This window comes from Argentina anserina, chromosome 3, assembly GCF_933775445.1.
Source record: "Argentina anserina chromosome 3, drPotAnse1.1, whole genome shotgun sequence".
NCBI classification, from domain to species: domain Eukaryota; kingdom Viridiplantae; phylum Streptophyta; class Magnoliopsida; order Rosales; family Rosaceae; genus Argentina; species Argentina anserina.
The window spans coordinates 13,282,953-13,304,068 of record NC_065874.1 but is presented as its reverse complement, the minus strand read 5'-3'; the positions used below and the strand labels follow the sequence as shown (position 1 = coordinate 13,304,068).

Sequence of the window (21,116 nt, the reverse complement as noted above, 5' to 3'; positions counted from 1 at the left end):
ATGGTATCAAGGTATATCTGTCTTACCATGTTGCCAAATTTCAATTTTTATGTGTTCATGATCCAAACTTCATTTTTCTTTATCTCTTTTTTCTTTTTTGTTATTTTCTACATGCATAACTAGACACTTAATTTATAACTAAGTTTTTTTTTCCTAATACTATCATAGGTTACCTGGTTGTGGATATTATTGCGACATAAATTGAAAAGTTATACATAAAGGTCGGATGGTTTCCGTCGTATCATTAGGTCTGCTATGAGTATTTTGGGCTATTATGGTCAAATGTGTAACTACACCCTTAGGTAAACCAAATAGCTATTGTCGATGACCACCAACCTGAAATTGAAAAAGGGAAAGATCAAGCAGCCTACTTTGGTTACTAATTTGAAGAAATTAGGTGAGTGATTGAATTCTATGGTTTATAAGTTTAGCTGCGTTTTAAATTGAATGACTTAGTCCATATCTCTGTAAACCATCTATTTGCTTTAAGGTCATTGTTTGCTTTGATGTCATTCTAGGAGAACTTAAAATTGTAGATCTTGGGTTGGCAATAGTCATGGATATCCAACTATGTATGAAGAACCAAAGGGTATACGAGAAGCTGAGATAAATTGTTTTAACTTCCATTACATTCAATCTGAATTAAAAATTTATTTTACATGTACAGAGCATGTATTGTTTAAAAACAAATTGTGCATTGGCGTAGAACAATATCAATTATAATGGCTTATTAGAAATTTAGAATTACTGGTGAGGTTCAGGCCTCAACTTTCCTATTGATTGTTTTGGTCACGACAGTTGATATATAGTTCTATATACCAGTGATCAAATAACAACAATATGCAAATCAGGGGCACAAAATGCCCTGAAAAAAAAAACCTCCTCTCAAAATTTCAGTAGTCAATGTAAAATCTGTTTTCAAACTCTATTTGATCTGAACCATGGGTCATTGAGATAATTCTGTTTTGTATGAATCTATTGTGAATGACGATCATTCAGTCCTTGGTGGAACCAAGATAGTGATTACAATGAAAAATTTGAATTGTAGTCGATTTCTGAGCTTGAGGGTATGTATGTTTTATTTTCAACCTTTTGTCTTTGATGCATATAGAATGAGGGGCAGATTTAAAGATTCAGTTCTTAACATGTTTACTTATCTTTCATTATATGTATCATTTACTGTATAGGAATGTTGAAAATATGTCTGCAATTAGGAGACTACCCGAAAGGTTGCAAGAAAGTATATAGTTGAACACCAAGCATGAATAATGAGCCTCTGAAATTTTTGAAATATTGTAAGAGCATCACTCATATGTAAGTTTATCCAGCATGTGTATACTCGTACATTTACTTTGTAAGTCCATTATTGATTTCCATAATTTTTATTTTTGTAAAATGTGTTGTCAACCTATTGCAAATACTGAAGGAGATCAAAGTTGTGTTTCACTTCCAAAGTTCATTCTTAACTGGGGTATGGGTATTGTTGATTTTCTAAGGAAACAGAGTCTGCTTTTGAGAAGTTAGAAGATTGTGAGCAGTATGATAGATAATGTTATTTAATTCCACACGATTATTCATAATTTGTTTTTTGAATTTTTTTGTGGGGGTTTACATATAGCAAATGAAGAGAGTGCTTCTATAGTAGAAATACGAGGTGCTTCTGCTTAAAAAAAAGTAAGGTGTTTCTTTAGAAATTTTGTTTGTGTTTCAGTTGTAGACTGTTTCTCTAGCATTTCATTGATCAATTGTAAGAATTCTGCAAGTGCAAGAATTGTCACTGTCTTGGGCTCTTTGTGCGTTCTTTGTCTCTGTCTTTCACTCATTCAGTGTTCTATGATCATAAAAATGATGAAGGAACAAGAAGAATTGCAACAGGACCAGCGTTGCCAAGCAAAAAGACTGAATTTGGTGGACTTTTTATGTGTTTGAGAAACAGGTTACAGCACCATTCGTTACTTCTAGGTAGATAATGTTGTTTTCTGTTGAAGAGCTTTTGAGCCATTGGCCTTTTTTGTATATGACGGTTTTTGCTTGTCGAATTTTGTTCTTTGTTTAGCGTTTTTTGAGATCACTGGTGAAGGTACTTGGTGTTGCCGTGACAATGCTTGGATTTGACCCCTTAGAGGGTGTGTTGCCTTCTCAGACAGATATGGCACATGTTAATTCAACAAAGGTACGTGAAGGTTTTATTTTTCAATTTATGTACTTTAATGTCCTCTGCATTTAACTATATTTTTTATTTCCAAAGTTGGAAATATTAGAGGTTCAAGTATTTGGGTGTATTTTAGATTGAGATGTAATGCTACAAGTATTGTTTCGATGAATGTTTATATTATTTGAGTTTCTTCTTATGATACTTAATTTTCGTTCACATAGTTCTAAAGATGCAGTCACGCGGGTTAATTCACACATATTCACATGTACCATTTGATTTGAATATTCTAACACCACAAAAAAGAGGATACTGATGTCTTAGACTCTACTTTATTTCACAACTTCTAACCAATGTTCTAAATATCTCGATATATCCTCGAAATATTCCCGATATTAAGAAAATGATACGATAAGTTACTTATCGGTCTATTATATCGGTCAACCTGAAAATCAAGTTAAAGGGTGATATATCGGTGTTTTTAATTTTTTTTTAAACCATGTTGTTTTGAAAAAAAATAATTTAAAGAAATGAAATATTCGTCGATAACATTCGATGACGAGAGTGTTTAATATGAAGGATCACCTCTATTTTTATTGATTAATACTATTTATGTATTTTAATTGTCAAAACAATGAAATAATTTTTTTTAAGTTTATTTGGTATATCTTAAAGTATATTTTTATAAATATATCAAATTTAACTAAAAATTAGCAAAAATGATAAATCCGATATAATCCGATATATCTCGATATATCCCCGTTATATCATTATTTTACAAAACCAATACGATGTCGATAACCGTTATTTAGACCATTAATTCTAACCTTGTTTGATCACAATAAGCATCCTCTACTTTATAATCTAGCCTTATGATTTACTGCTCTTAGATTATGTTGTCCTTTTCAAAGTTTCAGAAGAACTTTTTTGTTCTTATTGTTTGGTTTTCTTTATGAAAACTGAAGAAGTTCAAAGGAGAATTTTCAGGGATTGAGATTAAGAGGATGTTTGGTAAACTCAAGATTTTGATTTTTAGGCAAAAGCTTTGTTGCCAACAGCAGCTTTTGAAAACGGCTTTGCGGAATCAGATGAAAAACACGGAGGTTGATTAATAGAACTTCTACAACAACCTATTTTCTCCTTGTCTTATTTAAAAATTACATTAAACCTAAACATTCTAATTAGTTATTTGACTTTAAATTGACTCTTTCACCCATACTTCAAACCACACCCATCCATGTATTCATTGATCCAACCTCCATCTTCTTCCGCCTAACTATCTCCCTTTTTGAATCTGCAAATTCATCCAATCTTTTCCCAAAAAAGTTAAATAAGGATTCTCTAGAAGAAAAAAAAGCCAAATCTTAACGGGCAAAGGTATACACCATGCGATCCAATTATCAAATAGTTATTTGCAATAGATCATGACATGGATGATAAAAATGGGATTGAACTTAGGAAATGGACCTCGATAAAATGGAGATACGAGCAAAAAGAATAACTAAAAGAATTATCTAGTTGGAAACCCTGGGTTTTTTTTTCAATAATAAACCAAGAGAAATAATTTTTGAATGTATAATAGTTGGAAACTTAAAAGTTACATTATAATTTAGCATCCATGTCTTATTTAGTAATTATGCATTCCAACAACACTTTCAGAAAGTAGTTTAGCAAACACCTTAACTGTTTTCTCTCACAGCCGATTCAAAAGCCATTTTACTCACAGTATAGATGTTCCAAACTGGGCCTAAGATTTCATAAATATTTTAATTTGGTTTATTGGGTCATATAACGGTTTGTATATTCTTTTCAATTATTCTTGATTAACATATGTCACAGGAAAATGTTCTCCAACCCCCAACTCAACTTTAATTCGATAAAAGCAAGCCTATATGTTTGGATAAGTTTCAAAGCTTAATTTTTGTTGATCCGCTTGCAATGCAGGAACATAATGAGAAGCTTAGTAGGAAGTTGGACAGATTTCTCAACAATTGTCATCTTTGGCATGAACAAATAAATTTAGTTCTTAAGATGAGAGAAGAATCGGTAAAAGTATATGATCTGAACAAAACGTATTTGTAAGGATTTATGATCAGTTGATCAATGTACGGTACCAACTTGAAAAAAAACATGGAGAGAAACATTTTGTGAATTTATAGCCCTAAATAATGATCTTTACCAAGACCAAGAGAGTGACTCCCAATGGAAAGAGCTCCAAGCGATTTAGACATGTAGATATCCACTATTTTTCCTAGTCAGGTGGATAAACTATTATGTAATTTAAGAATATTCTGCCTTTCGTAGAGAAAAATTATGTAGTTGAGCAACTCATTTATGTGTTCAAACAAAAATAAATTGGCTAGAAATTATATCAAAAAATTAAACCAATCAACTTTCGAACCCGTTGCAACGCGCGGACACTCGGCTTATACTCTGTTTTTTCACTTATTTACTTGACTGCAATTTTTTTTTACCTCATTCTCTCATCTTCTTCTCATTCAATTTATCTGGCTATATCTCATTTTCTTCACTACTCTCTCCATTTAAATTAGTTTTAAAAACTCTAATTTACTTACAATCATGCCCTAAACTAATAAACTGCTGTCAAGAAATAGTGCAACATGCGGCAACACTCTCCATGTATTTTGTTTTCTTCGCTATTCTCTTTACTTCAACTAGTTCTAAAAACTCAATTCGCTTACATTTAGGCCTTATGCCCAATTTTTTCGCTTATTTACTCAACTGCTACTGGGTATAATATTGTTTTTTGCCTCATTCTCATTTTTTTTATTTCTCTCTCTCTCTCTCTCTCTCACTTTGTTATTATCTCCACTTAAACCAATTCTAAAAACTCTAATTCGCTTACAATCAAGCTCTAAGCTAATAGACTACTGTCAAGAAAGAGTGCAACACGCGGCAACGTGCACTCTGTAGCTCATTTTCTTCGCTATTTTATCCACTTAAACGAATTCTAAAAACTCTAATTCGCTTACAATCAGGCCCTAAACTAATAGACTACATTCAATAAATAGTATAACATGCGGCAGCGTGCGGGTATCGTAATTTAGTTCAATGAGCATTTGTCAATTTACTATTCATCTAAGTTTGCAATTACCTTCACTTTGTGAATACACCAGTAAAGGCAATTCTAATAGAGCTGGGCACGGTATGGGATGAAGCTCATTCCACGTCTTATCCAACTCTTTTTAAACAGGATGAGATCGGGACGGGACAAGGGTTTTTGAGAATGAATCTCACTCGGGATTATTTCCGGTTGGGATCGGGACGGGACGGGTCTAATCACACCGTCCCATGACTTTAAAATACTTAATTTCTCAATTCTCAAATACAATTATCCGTCAACATTTTCAAATATTCAAATAACAACATCGAGTCATTTAAAAAGGCCAACGTCCAAACAGTCCATCATAAGTCCATCACAAATTTAAATGGTTCTTCACAAACATAAAAACATCAATCCATCACAAACTTAAATAGTCACAAAACAAACATGAAACATCAAACAAATGTACATACTTAAAAACATCGATTACATTTGCAGTAGCTACAGACTTCCAATTTCCTTTTCCTCTTGGAGGTGGAGGTGGAGGTGGACAATTGTTCATACTTGAAGTAGTGTCATCATGATCTGCAAAAAGGACAAAGAATCCAAGAGTAAATCTAATGCCAAATGAACTAAAATCAACCACAAGTATAAAACACTTCTCAATATGTATACCTAGCTCAACACCTTCATAAAAGTCAGTTTTTATCATTGTCAGTATATCAACCTCTACTTCAACCTTTGTAATATCATCACCTAACATCCAATTTTACATGCAAAACAGTCCCTCCACTGTTTTAGGAGTTAATGAGCTCTTAAAGCAATCAATTACTCTATCCCTGTTGAAAAACATGACTCTGTGGCCACTGTTGAGGTCAGAATGGCAAGAACATCCCTTGCTATTGATGCTAAGACTAGATATATGCAGCTATTAATCTTCCACCAACTCAAGATGTCAAAGTGATCATCTTCATTAGTTGGGTCCAATGCAGCATCTAAGTATTGATCAGCTTCATGAGCTGCAACTGCCTATTCATTTTCTTGAACAATCTTCTTCCAATTATTGAGTCGTTGGCCCCGATGGCCAGAGCCAGAGCTGCTTCTACTTGTGATAGTACTAGATGAAGAATTAAGAGATTGCGGCCTCGACATGTGTATGCCTCCATCTACATGTACCACATACTAACATAAGATGATAAAAATATATGATCAGTCCACAAAACATCTCAATATGTAAAAGATGACATTGTAGGATTTAGTAAATGGAATAAAAGACTGCAGATACATAGTTGTTGCAACATGAAGTTTTTCTAATACTTGAAATACAAGATGGTTTTTACTGCATGGTAATCTACTAATCTCTAAAGTTTCTTATAGTTCTCATTAGTATAAAGGATTTAAAAAGAGGCATATATGCATCATTACTCAAAAAACAGTAGCATATATGCATCATTACTCAAAACCAGTAGCATTAAATCCATCAATACTAACAAAACAGTAGCATATATGCATCATTACTCAAAAACCAGTAGCATTAAATTTATCAAAATACTAATAGAACAATAGCATAAATCCATCAATACTAACAAAACAGTAGCATCAAAGTAATATAAAACAAGTATCAAGGTAATATATAACAATAGCATCAGTCATACAAAATATTAATAAATAATAATCATAGGTTAGCAATTGAATGTGAGGTAGTAAATGATTATAAAGATCCATAAGCAGGTTTTTGATTTCTTTTGTTCTTCTTTCCACCTCACTAACAGGCAGCTCATCTTCCGTATATATGTGAGTTACATTTTTTAAACTTGAATCTTGCATCTAAAACTAGACCAATGACCAACATGTTGTTAAGGTCCCCAAAAGAGCCAAAATACTTCAACCATATGCTTCTCGTATTACCAGCCATATCTACCAATGTCTTCGTAGTTTCTAATCCACTTGCCAACCGAGGGGTCAATAATAAGTTTTTTATTTTGGTCTCCATGTCAATAACATCATGTAAAGCAGTGTGCATAGTAGTGTGCAAGTTTTATCACTCTCTCAATATTTTTCATACTCTTTGAAATGACCCCAAACTATACTAGTACGTTTTATACCTCGAGAAGACGACTCACTGTCCTCACTTACATTAGCATCAGGTTCAACTACTGTTAGAGCAGGTCCACTGGCGGAAGTAGGTGTTTGTCTTGAAGCAGGTTCGCTTCCAACTTCAACTAGCTCTAGAGGAGTAGGAGATACCGTTGTTGAAGAACTCCCAAGACCAGAAGCAGAGGGATTAGGTCGAACTAAACCTTATTTATTTCATCTAGCCATTGTTAACCAATCTACACCAGAAACCCATCATTAGTGGGAAAACTTTCATGAATAGAACACAAAAACAATTGGAGGCAGAGTCTATATTCAATGAAAAAAATTGAAATCTCAATGGAAGAACTTACCTGGATTCTGGGATTGGAAGGAGAGGATGGAGGTTGAGGCTGAGAGGGACAGAGAGGCGGTCAGAGACGGCGGCGATAAGGGCGGATGAGGTGTGGTAGAGGGAGGAGGCCGGCCAGATGATGAGTTATGTTTCTCTGCCAGTCTGTCTAGATAAGAATGAAAACGAGTGAGTTGAGTTTGCGGCTTAAGACTGAAACCCTTAATTGTAAATCAACGGTCATGATATGACATATTCAATGGTCAGGATTAAAAGTTCTTTAAATATGGGACGAGACGAAGCGAGATAAAAATTATTCATCTCACGTCTCATTCCACTGTTATGAAATAAGACATGATCGGGATTTCAGCTTTTTATACCCACCCTTAAATTCTAATGCCAATATTTTATTTAGAGTTTAAATTGAATGTTTGGATTGAATAAAATCCGTTGGATTAAATATCAATGGATGATTACCTTTGGTTGAAACCCATGTAAACGTGGGAGCAACAAAATTGGTCGAGGAAATTTTTTTTTTAGAGTAAAAGTAAAATCTTCATTAAAATAAATAGTGATTACAAACCCAATCAAGGGCTAAAGTAACAACAACAACAAACCAACGAACATAAAGCTAATCCAGATAGTTAATCCTTGGAAGAGGGTGATTACTACCGCCTAAATGGGCTGACCACTAGGAGCGGAGGTCGTCAAATCTTTCACCATCCGGAGAAACAAGGAAAGCAAATCACCATGAGCACCACGGACCCCCATAGATCCAATCTCATAATCACTATAAAAGTTTTTTTCCACAGCCAGACCTCCCCCTATCAAGCAGAACATTGGATCATTGATCTAGATATTGCTTGGGGGAGGAAAACCAGACCTCCCCTCTCGAGCAGAACATTGGATCATTGATCTAGATATTGCTTGATATTGCTTGGGGGAGGAAAACCAGAACTCCCCCTCTCAAGCAAAACATTGGATCATTGATCTAGATATTGCTTGGGGGAGGAAAACCAGAAATGGGAAGCCGGGTTCTTTCAGAAGAGAGAAAGGAGGAAACACGTTGAGGAGAAGACAAAAAAACTCCACGCAAGGTTTTAAATTGGTCGAGCAATTGAGTTGCTAATTTTAGGCAATCAAATTAGCTCTGACTGATTCTAGTGCTGGGGCCCAGCAATTGGTTCAACCGATTTTTTGCTGCTGTATTCAAGTTTTTCAGCATTTTCACTAATTAGTCACCCAATCAGTCCACCGGTGCATTTGCTCCAACACTATCAGGCAGGCAACAACTGCCAATCATTTGTAAACAGCTACTTTATGCGACAGTCGATTGATAAGTCGATCGATATTATTATGTTGGAAAATGAATTTTCACTTTTGTGAATAAATATTGAAGTTTGACCACAAATTATATGCTTCTTTCTTACGTAAAATAAATATGGAGAATGATATGCATGATTCTTTGTATACACTAGTGCATATTAATAAGTGTAGCACAATTTTTACAATTATTAGATATATATAAATATTAATGTGTTTGGGTTCAAAGCATTTTTCATTTGACGTGTCTATGTATCCTATTGTGTCTGATACGGACACTCGTGTTCGTATCCGTACTTCTTGTAACGACCCCAAAATTTCGAGTATAAAAACTCAAAATTTTAAAATCGTTAAACACCAAACAATCTCAACGAATCGAAATCATTTAAAATGCCACAGCGGATCATCTCTGAGTTCAAAATACAACTCAGTCAAACCGATTATTACAACCCAAATTATAATTCAATATTATAACAATGGAATTGCGTAATCCTCACAACAAACTCACAAGATAGTCACACAAAATCCTCACACCAGCTGGAGATAAATAACTTCAAGTCCACTGAGCGGTACGTCAATTCCCACTAATCCACACCTGTAGAGTTATCCACTACACCATCGAATTGGTGCACCGGGATTGTAAACACAAACCCGGTAAGCTTTACAGCTCGTATGAGTAAAATGAAAATATAACTCGCATAACAATATATTCGAAAATCCAGAAATCAAACAAATATAAATGCACTCAAGAGTCAATGAACGGCCCATCTGGTCGTCCCAAAGAAATATGAAATAAAACGCTCATGAGAAATTAAGTAACCCTTTTAGTTACCCAAATGCATTTATATTACGGGTACCAAGAATGCTGGTACACATCCGTTACCCCTCTCGTAATACACCGCCGATATTGGATAGCCACCCGCTACCCAACATCCAAAACAATCTGAGTACCCATGAGCAGATAACCACCCGTTACCTCACATGCAGTACTACATCAGACAGACTAGAGCTCTAACTGTATCGTAACTTTCGCCCGGCCAAAGGCTAGGTTCCGACTTGCCAAACACGTACAATAATCTCACATCATATTGTACCAAATCACGTCCGAAGACAAATCAACATTTTAACAATCTCAATGTTAAAATCACGTACAATAATCTCACATCATATTGTACCAAAAATCAAGTCCGAAGACAAATCAACATTTTAACAATCTCCATGTTAAAATCACGTACAATAATCTCACATCATATTGTACCAAAAATCAAGTCCGAAGACAAATCAATATTTTAACAATCTCCATGTTAAAATCACGTACAATAATCTCACATCATATTGTACCAAAAATCAAGTCCGAAGACAAATCAACGTTTTAACAATCTCCATGTTAAAATCACGTACAATAATCTCACATCATATTGTACAAATCAAAATCACATGCTCGATATATAAATCTCGTCATCAAAATGACATAAAACACGATAAAATCATAATAGTATATTATATAGCAAACTATATATATATGTACATATTTACCATTTATACAATATATATATAATCCATTATATCATATACATGTCATATTTCATAAACACGTCCGAAGACAAAAACTCGTCCGAAGACAAAACATTTTAACAAACTCATGTTAAAACCACGTACGATAATCACACATCTTATTGTACAAAAATCAAATCACATGCTCAATATTTAATTCTCGTCATCGAAATGACCAATTCCAATGAATTCATAACAGTATATAATATAGCAAACTATATATATATGTACTTATTACCATTTATACAATATATATGTAATCCACTATATCGTATATATGTCGTAATTTAATATTAAAAACTCTTGTAAAATCCTGAATCTCCACAAGGGTAGATTCGTAAATATGTGAGATTTTACTCACCTTCTTTCCTGCGTGCAACTTCCACGACCCGGAAAGTAATTTCCTCACTCGTTTCGTCAGTCACCTAATAGCACGATAAATGCTTAGAAAATGATACTTAAAATATCAGGTGACGAGTTCAGCACAGCTAAATGTTGTTCATAAAACATTGTTCACGGAACACTGTTCATGTTTACTAATCACTGTTTTTACTAAACCACTGTTCTTACTAAACCACTGTTCACAGTTACTGTTTTGCCAAAACACTGTTCAGAGTTACTGTTTTACCATTCCACTGTTTACATTTACTGTTACAGATCACTATTCATAGTTACTATTCGCGCGGAGTACTATTCCCAGTTACTATTCATGCGTCCTTACTGTTCACCGACCGCCACCAATCATCACCAAATTTCACCACCACAACCTAAACAACATTTCCAACAACTTTCTAGTTGACACCAAGGTCTAAATCCGAGCCTAAACAGTCCAAACAACGAAGAACATAAATTCGGCACTATTCACAAACCCTAGAAATTGAAATTTTGATTCGGGTACTTACACTTCGAATTGGCTCGATTCCTTTTGTGGGAATGTTGCTGGGACTGAGACAAGCAAAACTCCCCAAGAATCTCGAGCCATGGTGGCCGGAGGAGGCGGCGCCGCCACAGCAGTAACTTCAGGCGGTTGCTACACTGTATGTGGTTGTCACCGGAGTGCAAGGCGTAGCCCAAAAGATGGAGATCGTCGAGCCCATAAGTTTGATAGGTGGCACGACACGAGGCGACGTCAGATGGTGGAGAAATCGGCCGGAGATGGTTTTTGGGTCGGGTGAACAGTACCCGAGCTCGGGTGAACAGTAACCGAGCAGATTTTTGGAAAAAAACTGATTTTCTGATTTTTAATCTCATCTCCTTCCTTTTATACTATTTCCAAAATCAGAAATGAACTTCCGACGTTAATAACTTTCGTGTCCGACGTCCGATTCGAACGCGTGACGTGTCCACGAACTCGTATCGATGAGCTCTACGACTTTCGTGAAGGAAGTTTTTGCAACCGAGCGACGGAATAAAAGTCGATCTATATGTTGCGGTAACGTTACGTTTTCTAATTAAACAATCCGAGAACGTTTCCGTTTTTGTTTCGAAATGTCGCAAACCTCCAATTTTCATCTTGAATTAATTTCACAAGTTTAACACTTTGAAAATACTCGACATTTAGTTTCTAAAAATTCGGGTTATTACATTCTACCCCCCTTAAAGGAATTTCGTCTCGAAATTCATACATCATACTCAACAACAGCTAAGGGTACCCAGCCCTCAACATGGTGACTCCACAATTCCTTCCCCAATAATTTTCCTGTCTATGATGCCTCCACGAGGCGATCACAGCTCACTTTTCTTCTATTATGGTGTTATATAACTTCATTGTGTCTGCAAAGAATTCTAACAATGAGCATGATAACACCCATCCAGGAAAAACCACGACTCGAACATCCCTAATCAAATGCAAAAACAAGATGTTCTGCAACACAAGACCTTTAAGGTATAAGGCGAATTTAGAACGAACTTCACTATTCAACCAAATTCCAATAGGTCATAACTGCATTTACTTATATAACACACATTGAATGCATATGTACAACCTTAGCGTAGGCACATAGCATACCATATGTACCTGAACATGCTAGATGACCTTGTTCCCGCAGAGTCCAGCGTACCCTCGATGTCAACTTCTCTTCTTGTCCACTCTCACCACCCCATTATAGGTGCGCCCTTCAACTAGATGGTCACACGGCGTCATCTAATAGTCTTCTCTTAAGGGCAGGATAAGTTCAAATGTACATATTGCACGGTAGGGCATTAGGAGACATGCTAGACATCATCATCTTGAATGTCACCAACTTGTTCAACGAATCTTACAGGTGACTTCTCTTCTCTGACAGATCTCACTACGCTATTAAGAATGAGATTTCGAGGTTGAGTGGTCTACCACATCGACACTATATAATCTCTTTTTACACTGTGTCGCTTTCAAGTCTTAGAAACCAACATTTCCAAGTCTCTCGGACCATTAGAGTTTTCAAACACCACATACCTCAAACTTCTTCCAAACAGACAATCTGTCACATGTTCTAACATTAATAGCCACATGTAAGCCACCCAAGTGAGCATGCTTGTAATGGAACCCGACCATCGATAGTGGAACCCAACATCTAACATGAGTCAAATCAATGATTAACACATGCCTACTACTTACATCACACATAGTGGTTTTCAAATAAACGTGCTTTATCACGACAATACCTTCATGACTTCACCACAAATCATCGTTAGAATAACGAACCTATCATTCTTTCCAATTAACAAAATAATCCCCTTTCATGATCATCTTATTATAACCATAAAAAGTTGTCGTGCATGATACCCACTCAAGTACCATATTTGTATCGGCAACACGATAAAGAAATCTTAACTCATTGAGTTCACAACCACCACAGAACACCACCTTGGATTAAGACTTACTCTCAAACAATTCACCAAAGAATCGACTAATATATGCACAAGGCAGTAGAGAACCTCTACCGCCACCACAAGAGAGACGCATCACGCATCCCATCACACTCACCAAAACTTACCGTCGAAAATTAATTACAGCGTCCTGCTTCCATGAGTGGTATGCCACAATTTGGGGTTCAGACAAAGAAGGTATTTATCTCCCAACAGTGGAACATGAAAATTAGGTGAACTTTACAGCGCAAAATCCAACACGACCACAACTGAGATATACTTTACCCCCTGGTTCATAGATGCCTCAAATGCATGACATACGGTCCCACACAAATGCCCTAGTGCATCATCTAAAATATTGGTTTTCCCCATCGTTGTAGTACTAATAAGTTTAGTAATTACTTCAACATAACTCGATATTAGGTCCACCATCTCCTCAAAACTAACCCCAAAATGATTGCTACACCACCACTCTAAACAGTTGTTTTTTTACTTTCAATAAGAACCCTCATGGCCAACGCATTCGGCCAAAATAACTTCTCTGTAAGCAACAATATACTTGATTACCCTTTTATCGTAAAACTTATCCCTTGTTGAACACTTCAGTCAACACCACTTTATCCAACAATATTCAATCTAATGCATAGAGGGAAAAGAGCCTCTAAGTCACCAACGCTAACACCACTTGCACTTGAAAAGCAAATTTTGGTCCTCAACCATTTCTTTACCAGTTGGAAGGTGATTGTCACGAAAAATTTGTTAAAACACTACTAAGTTAAGGTCATCTCGTTCCTTACCTTCCATAAAGTTACTTCGCCGCCATAACGTCTCATTTGGACATGTGGTATTGTGAAATTCCAATCCCCAACACCAAAATGATTAAATCCTGAAAGATCAGTGTTCTCAATTAAATGCTCATCTAGTAACATAATTAATTCGTGACGTCAAAATGAAATTTCTCTAACACATTAGATTTCTTGCTCAGCCAAGAACAATTTGTAACTTCAATTGTCAATGTCCAAAACAAAACGAGTTGGAACACAACAACGACGTAATGTGAATCTCAGTTTAATAATTGTATCACCACCTTAAGAACGTATCACACACATCATCAATCCTAGGTAAATGATACATAGTCTTGATGGTCACCTTAATCATTCCCCTATAATTCACACTCAACCGCATGAGACTTCTTTCTTATTCACAAATAACACCGGCACAACTCAAGGTGAGACACTAGGTTTGATGAACCCTAGGTCTAATATGTCATCTATCTGCTCTTTCAATTCTTTAAACTCGTTCTTTCCTAATCCCATAAGGCGCCTTTGATACAGATGCTATACCAGGCACATCATCAATAAAAAAATCAACAACTCTCGAAGAAGGTAAACTCAGTATCTCCTGAAACACCTCACTATACTCGAATAGTAAAACAATGTCTGTGATAGCTACTTCCAGATCCACAGACTCCACATTTGCCAAGACTCTAGCTATCATGGCATTATCCGACTCGAGGCACAGATACGAAACTCTGGTTTCCTGGGTCTATGAAAGAACTCATCATATCAACACAATCAATCACCGCGTACTGCGGCCTCAACCAATCAATTCCTCAGATCACATCATAATGTGGTCCGGAATCACTATCAAATAAGCAGAGAACTCTCTACTTCCAATCACAATAGGACAAGCCTTTCATTGTCTCCAATTTCGAGGAACACTCCAAAAGCGAAGTGACACATAAAGAGTTTCCCATAGGCGTAGGAATCAATCCTAACACCTCCACTGCCAACTATCAATAAATGAATGTGGCTATCATCCTCTTCTCTAACTCAAAGTACTCAATCATCACCAAGTAAGTCCCAATACTCCGATCCAATGGTCCGCTACCATATGATCCAAGCGTCATGAAATGACAGCACTAGCAGCTCACTCGTGTCCTTGATCAACCTCAACACACGACTATCGTCTCTAACGATAGCAACAAGATCAACTTGTCTTTCCAGTGGAGCAGCCTCCTCATAAAGGTTCTCCACATTGCGGACTCGACCTGCAGCCCTAACTCGGCCTCGACCTCTCGTCCGTCCTCGGCCCTGTCCACGGCCATTTTCCAAATTCATCACCATTCAACAATTAACACTCAGTCATATATGTGAAGTCTCGAATTCGACAAAATAGATCCAACTGATATCAATCATGAAATTTTCAGAAGAAAGTGAATCATCGGAGTATCATCACAATACTCCCTACATGACTAAACCATAAGGTATGGCACCTAACACTCTCGCGTACCCGGCGACATATCAATACCGAGGATCATGTGATGGGTGCCCGCCTGCAGTCGGATCATCGCTCCCGGATGATATTGATAACCGCCAAATACGCACTTAGGCTCTGATACCAACTGTAACGACCCCAAAATTTCGAGTATAAAAACTCCAAATTTTAAAATCGTTAAACACCAAACAATCTCAACGAATCGAAATCATTTAAAATGCCACAGCGGATCATCTCTGAGTTCAAAATACAACTCAGTCAAACCGATTATTACAACCCAAATTATAATTCAATATTATAACAATGGAATTGCGTAATCCTCACAACAAACTCACAAGATAGTCACACAAAATCCTCACACCAGCTGGAGATAAATAACTTCAAGTCCACTAAGCGGTACGTCAATTCCCACTAATCCACACCTGCAGAGTTATCCACTACACCATCGAATTGGTGCACCGGGATTGTAAACACAAACCCGGTAAGCTTTACAGCTCGTATAAGTAAAATGAAAATATAACTCGCATAACAATATATTCGAAAATCCAGAAATCAAACAAATATAAATGCATTCATGAGTCAATGAACGACCCATCTGGTCGTCCCAAAGAAATATGAAATAAAACGCTCATGAGAAATTAAGTAACCCTTCTAGTTACCCAAATGCATTTATATTACGGGTACCAAGAACGCTGGTACACATCCGTTACCCTTCTCGTAATACACCGCCGATATTGGATAGCCACCCGCTACCCAACATCCAAAACAATCTGAGTACCCATGAGCAGATAACCACCTGTTACCTCACATGCAGTACTACGGTAGACAGACTAGAGCTCTAACTGTATCGTAACTTTCGTCCGGCCAAAGGCTAGGTTCCGACTTGCCAAACACGTACAATAATCTCACATCATATTGTACCAAATCACGTCCGAAGACAAATCAACATTTTAACAATCTCAATGTTAAAATCACGTACAATAATCTCACATCATATTGTACCAAAAATCAAGTCCGAAGACAAATCAACATTTTAACAATCTCCATGTTAAAATCACGTACAATAATCTCACATCATATTGTACCAAAAATCAAATCCGAAGACAAATCAACATTTTAACAATCTCCATGTTAAAATCACGTACAATAATCTTACATCATATTGTACCAAAAATCAAGTCCGAAGACAAATCAACATTTTAACAATCTCCATGTTAAAATCACGTACAATAATCTCACATCATATTGTACAAATCAAAATCACATGCTCGATATATAAATCTCGTCATCAAAATGACATAAAACACGATAAAATCATAACAGTATATTATATAGCAAATTATATATATATGTACATATTTACCATTTATAAAATATATATATAATCCATTATATCATATACATGTCATATTTCATAAACACGTCTGAAGAAAAAAACTCGTCCGAAGACAAAACTCGTCCAAAGACAAAACATTTTAACAAACTCATGTTAAAACCACGTACGATAATCACACATCTTATTGTACAAAAATCAAAACACATGCTCAATAATTAATTCTCGTCATCGAAATGACCAATTGCTCTGAATTCATAACAGTATATAATATAGCAAACCATATATATATGTACTTATTACCATTTATACAATATATATGTAATCCACTATATCGTATACATGTCGTAATTCAATATTAAAAACTCTTGTAAAATCCTGAATCTCCACAAGGGTAGATTCATAAATATGTGAGATTTTACTCACCTTTTTTCCTGCGTGCAACTTCCACGACCCTGAAAGTAATTTCCTCACTCGTTTCGTCAGTCACCTAATAGCACGATAAATGCTTAGAAAATGATACTTAAAATATCATGTGACGAGTTCAGCACAGCTAAATGTTGTTCATAAAACATTGTTCACTGAACACTGTTCATGTTTACTAATCACTGTTCGTGTTCACCCCGGCCGGTTCGGTTTAGTTCGTTTTTTTTTTCGGTTTTATCCATATGTAAAATACGTAATATTAGACATTAATTTTCAAAGTATAAAAATTAACATAAATATGAAAAGAAAAGGTCTAATTCCATACCTAATTGACTCTAACATCTCCATTGTCTATATTTAGCTCAAGTACAAAAAAACTCGATTGCATTCAAATTAGATATTGAGGAACAAAAATATTCGCACTCCTTGTGGGTTTAAGTAAATGAACCTTGCTAAGTCCGCCGTGGAAGTCGTCTGGTCTATCTAAGTCTTCTTTCACGTCTTATGTGAGCCGTTATTGATACTTATTCGCTGATGATATGAAACATTAATAGAATCATTGATTAGATAATTCAATTTTTAGAGTTACAGTACAAAGAGAGGAGACATGAAATAGAGAGAATATGGAGGAGAGAAGAGTTATGTGGACTGGTATTGCGAATGAAGTGAACTATTAATATAGCACTAAACTAAGGAGTGAGGATTTATAAAGAGACAGATGACCGTAAGTTTTTTTTGTTTGAGATATGAGAGAGACCGCAAGATTGATTAAGTCAATTAGGTTTATGTTGGTTGTAGTTTTACCCTTTTTTTAAATAATAAAAGTAAAAATATACCAAAATGATGATGTTGACAGTTGACTTCGGATTATTTGGGTCAGTTCGGTTTTGTTCGGTTTATGAGGGACTAAATCCAAAACCCAACCCAAACATAATCGGTTCGGTTTTATTTTTTTATTTTTCGATTTGGTTTTTTCAGTTTCAATTTGGGTTCGGATATAGTTTTTTTCGGTTTTCGGGTCTGCGTATCCACCCCTAATAGATGCATTTGTTCAGTTGAATACTTACGATCACAACAAAAAAGAACTTTGATTACTACAACAGAAAACAGTAAAAACAAGAAATTTCAATGCATGTTGGTGTAGAAAAATTCGTGAAGATATTTCTTCACAAACTTCTATCAATTTGAACAGGAATGAAAGATTTTACTGGAGAATAATGAGGACTACTACAACTTTGACCTAATTGGGTGTTTGGGGGTAAAGGATTTTTGGATATGGTACTTGATGAAAGGAGTTGCTATGGTTGTTTTCTGATTTTTTTTTTGTCCACCAGCATTTAAATCTGACATTATGTAATGACCCCAAAATTTCGAGTATAAAAACTCAAAATTTCAAAATCGTTAAACACTAAACAATCTCAACGAATCGAAATCATTTAAAATGCCACAGCGGATCATCTCTGAGGTCAAAATACAACTCAGTCAAACCGATTATTACAACCCAAATTATAATTCAATATTATAACAATGGAATTGCGTAATCCTCACAACAAACTCACAAGATAGTCACACAAAATCCTCACACCAGCTGGAGATAAATAACTTCAAGTCCACTGAGCGGTACATCAATTCCCACTAATCCACACCTGCGGAGTTATCCATTACACCATCGAATTGGTACACCGGGATTGTAAACACAAACCCGGTAAGCTTTGCAGCTCGTATGAGTAAAATGAAAATATAACTCGCATAACAATATATTCGAAAATCTAGAAATCAAACAAATATAAATGCACTCATGAGTGAATGGACGGCCCATCTGGTTGTCCCAAAGAAATACGAAATCAAACGCTTATGAGAAATTAAGTAACCCTTCTGGTTACCCAAATGTATTTATAATACGGGTACCAAGAACGCTGGTACACATCTGTTACCCCTCTGGTAATACACCGCCGATATTGGGCAACCACCCGCTACCCAACATCCAAAAATATGAGTACTCATGAGCAGATAACCACCCGTTACCTCACATGCAGTACTCCGGCAGACAGACTAGAACTCTAACTGTATCGTAACTTTCGCCCGGCCAAAGGCTAGGTTCCGACTTCCCAAACACGTACAATAATCTCACATCATATTGTACAAAATCAAGTCCGAAGACAAATCAACAGTTTAACAATCTCCACGTAAAAATCACGTACAATAATCTCACATCATATTGTACAAAAATCAAGTCCGAAGACAAATCAATATTTTAACAATCTCCATGTTAAAATCACGTACAATAATCTCACATCATATTGTACCAAAAATCAAGTCCGAAGACAAATCAACATTTTAACAATCTCTATGTTAAAATCATGTACAATAATCTCACATCATATTGTACAAATCAAAATCACATGCTCGATATATAAATCTCGTCATCAAAATGACATAATCACGATAAAATCATAACAGTATATTATATAGCAAACTATATATATATGTACATATTTACCATTTATACAATATATATATAATCCATTATATCATATACATGTTATATTTCATAAACACGTCCGAAGACAAAACTCGTCCGAAGACAAAACATTTTAACAAACTCATGTTAAAACCACGTACAATAATCACACCTCATATTGTGCAAAAATCAAATCACATGCTCAATATTTAATTCTCGTCATCGAAATGACCAATTGCTCTGAATTCATAACAGTATATAATATAGCAAACCATATATATATGTACTTATTACCATTTATACAATATATATGTAATCCACTATATCGTATACATGTCGTAATTCAATCTTAAAAACTCTTGCAAAATCTTGAATCACCGCAAGGGTAGATTCGTAAATAAGTGAGATTTTACTCACTTTCTTTCCTGCGTGCAACTTCCACGACCTTGAAAGTAATTTCCTCACTCGTTTCGTCAGTCACCTAATAGCACGATAAATGCTTAGAAAATGATACTTAAAATATCAGGTGACGAGTTCAGCACAGCTAAATGTTGTTCATAAAACATTGTTCACAGAACACTGTTCATGTTTACTAATCAATCTTTTTACTAAACCACTGTTCACAGTACTATTCACATGCGCTATTCATGAGTGTCACTGTTCACAGCAACTGTTACAGATCACTATTCACAGCTAATATTCATGCGGCGTTACTGTTCACCGACCGCCGCCAATCATCACCAAATTTCACCACCACAACCTAAATAACATTTCCAACAACTTCCTAGTTGACACCAAGTTCTAAATCCGAGCCTAAACAGTCCAAAAAACGAAGAACATAAATTCGGCACTATTCACAAATTTTGATTCGGGTACTTACACTTCGATTTGGCTCGATTTCTTTTGTGGGAATGTTGCTGGGACTGAGACAAGCAAAACCCCCCAAGAATCTCGAGCTATGGTGGCCGGAGGAGGCGGCGCCGACACAGCAGTAACTTCCGGCGGTTGCTACACTGTGTGTGGTTGTCGCCGGAGTGCAAGGCGTAGCCCAAAAGATGGAGATCGTCGAGCCTGTCAGTTTGATAGGTGGCACGACACAAGGCGACGTCGGATGGTGGAGAAAATCGGCCGGAGAAGGTTTTTGAGTCGAGTGAACAGTACCCGAGCTTGGGTGAACAGTAACCGAGCGGATTTTTGGAAAAAAACTGATTTTCTGATTTTTAATCTCCTCTCCTTTCTTTTATACTATTT

At 36.0% G+C, this 21,116-nt stretch overlaps 1 long non-coding RNA gene across 1 annotated transcript; it reads right to left on the bottom strand.

Annotated features, from left to right (window-relative positions):
- Positions 1 to 9,339: 9,339 nt before the first annotated feature.
- On the bottom strand, positions 9,340 to 20,913 carry LOC126788338 (uncharacterized). The gene is made up of 3 exons (XR_007671356.1): positions 20,746 to 20,913; positions 17,405 to 17,468; positions 9,340 to 9,559 (listed from the first exon to the last, which is right to left on the bottom strand). It is a non-coding gene; the product is annotated as an uncharacterized LOC126788338 (long non-coding RNA).
- Between the last annotated feature and the right edge of the window lie 203 nt (positions 20,914 to 21,116).